The following is a 3,081-nucleotide window of genomic DNA, read 5'->3' on the forward strand; positions in this document are numbered from 1 at the left end:
CATTTGGGTTGATTCCAAGTCTTTGCTCTTGTGAATAGTCCCACAATAAACATTGCATGTGTCTTTATAGCAGCATGACTTATAATCCTTTGGGTATATCCCAGTAATGGGATGGCTGGGTCAAATGGTATTTGTAGTTCTAGATCCTTGAGGAATCACCACAGTGTTTTCCACAATGGTTGAACTAGTTTACAGTCCCACCAACAGTGTAAAACTGTTCCTATTTCTCCACATCCTCTCCAGCACCTGTTGTTTCCTGATTTTTTTAATGATTGCCATTCTAGCTGGTGTGAGATGGTATCTCATTGTGGTTTTGATTTGCATTTCTCTGACGGCGAGTGATGATGAGCATTTTTTCATAATCTGTTGGCTGTATGAATGTCTTCTTTTGAGAAGTGTCTGTTCATATCCTTTGCCCACTTTTTGATGGGATTGTTTTTTTCTTGTAAATTTGATTGAGATCTTTATAGGTTCTGGATATTAGCCCTTTGTGAGTAGACTGCAAAAATTTTCTCCCATTCTGTAGGTTGCGTTCTTTTTAATAGTGTTGAGCAATTCTAGGTCTTTTCCATTTTCAAATCACTTTTATAATCAGTTTGTCAAATTCTAAAAAGACAGTCTACACTGAAATTTTGATTCGGATTACACTATATTTACAAATCAATTAGAAGAGAATTGATACCTTAACAATAGTGAGTTTTTTAGCCTACTAATATAGAATAATTCACCATTTATTTTGGTCTCTTTTTCCTTTAGATCATCATAAATATGTCATTTTCAATGTACAAATTTTGTACATTATTGTTAGATTTATGTTTAAGTATTTTATATTTTGATGCTACTGTCTGTAAGAAAATTTGTTTTCTTAATTTTAATACTTACTCATTAGTTTATAGTATACTGAAATACAATTTATTTTTGTGTCTTGATCTTATGTCCTACAAACTTACTAAACTTATATATTAGTTCTAGTAATTATTTTGGTAGATTCCATCAAAATCTGTACATAGACAATTATGTCAATTGTGACTAAAGACAGTTTACCTCCTCCTTTACAATCCAGCTATCTTTACTTCTTTTTCTTCCTTCATTACTTTGGCTAGAACCTATAGGACACTACTGAGTAGGAATAGTGAGAGTGGAAATGTCCGTACTGTTTCTCGTTTTAGGGAGGAAATCGTTCAGCTTTTCAAAATTATGACAACAGCTGATGGTTTCTTACAGATGATTTTTAGCAGATTGAAGAACTGCTTTCTATTCCTACTTGGATAACAGTTTTTTACCAAGAATCAATGTTGAATTTTGTTAAAAGTTTTTTTGTATCTGTTGAGATACTTGTATAGTTTTTGATTAATTAATACATTAGTCTAGGCAACATAGAGAGATTCCATCTCTACAAAAAAAAAAAAAAAAAAAAAAAAAAAAAAGTTGTTTTAATTAGGCAGGTGTGGTGACTTGCATCTGTAGTCCCAGCCACTCAGGAGGCTGATACAGGAGAAACCCTTGAGACCAGGAGGTCAAAATAAATCACAATGATTGATTTTGAGATGTTAAACCAACACGGGATTCCTTGGAAAACCCTACTTAGTGACAAAGTATTATTCTTTTTATAAATTGTTAGATTTGACTTGTTTAACTTTTTTAAAAAATTTGTGTCTGTGCTCACGATAAATAATGATGTATAGTTTTCTTTCCTTGTGATGTGTTTGATTTTGAAATCAGGATAATAACAGTCTCATAGAATACATTGGGAAGGATTCTCTCCTCTTAAATTTTCTGGAAAAGTTTTTTTAAAATTGTTTTATGTCATTCTTAAATGTTTGATAGAATTCACTAGTTAAGATGTCTGACCTGAGTTTTCTTTGTGGAGAGATTTTTAATTACAACTTCAATGTCTTTACTATGACTATTCAAGTTATCTATTCTTTTTGAGAGAGCTTTAACAATGTGTGGTTTACATGGAATTTGATCATTTTATCTAAGATGTTGACTTTATTCCTATAAAGTTATCTTTTTAATATTTGGAAAATCTGGAGTCATGTTATCGCTCTTATTCTTGATATAGACAATTTGTCTCTTCTTCCCTTTTTCTTAATCACTTGGACCAAAGGTTCATCAATTTTCTTTGTCTTCTCAAAGAATCAGCTTTTGCTTTCACTTATTTTTTCTCTATTGTTTTTAAGTTTCCTATTTCAATGATTGATTCCCACTATGACTTTTATTATGTTCTTTCTTCTCCTTACTTTGGGTTTAATTAGTTCTTTTTTTTTTTTTTTTTTTCTAGTTTCTTAAGGTGGCAGCATTTAATTGTTATATGTTCTATTTTCATTTTCATTCAATTCGAATAATTTCTAATTTCACTTTTTATTTATTCCTTGACCTCTGAATTATTCAGAAGTCTGTTATTTGATTTCTAAATATCTGGGAATTCCCCATATAACTTTTTTTTGTTTGTTTTTTGTTTTTTGAGACAAAGTCTCACTCTGTCGCCCAGGCTGTAGTGCAGTAGCACGATCTCTATCTCAGCTCATTGCAACCTTCGCCTCCAAAGTGATTTTCCTGCCTCAGCCTCCAGAGTAGCTGGAATTACAGGCATGCGCCACCATTCCCAGCTAATTTGTGTATTTTTTGTACAGATCAGGTTTCACCATGTTGGCCAGGCTGGTCTCACACTCCCAACTTCGGGTGATCCGCCTACCTCAGCCTCCCAAAGTGCTAGGATTACAGGCATGAGTTTTGCAGTCTCAATATATCTATTGAGACTTATTTTGGGGTCTAGAATATGGTCTGTTTGGGTAAATGTTTGGTGAGCACTTGGGAAAAACGTTTATTCGCTTGTTCAGTAGTGGATATTCCATACATGTTAACCAGGTTAAATTGGTTGATAGTATTTTTCAAGGCTTCCATATTCTTTCTGACTTATGCATCAAACAGAGACAGTATATTGAAATCTTGATATGTCACTGTGGATTTGTGTATTTTTCCTTGCAGTTCTTTCAATTGATTCACTGACTTGCACTGTTGTCAGAGAAATCTACTGTCATTCTTACAATTTTCCTTTCTATATAACATCTTTTTTTC

This window comes from Mandrillus leucophaeus, unplaced genomic scaffold (genome assembly GCF_000951045.1).
Source record: "Mandrillus leucophaeus isolate KB7577 unplaced genomic scaffold, Mleu.le_1.0 Scaffold917, whole genome shotgun sequence".
Lineage (NCBI taxonomy): Eukaryota > Metazoa > Chordata > Mammalia > Primates > Cercopithecidae > Mandrillus > Mandrillus leucophaeus.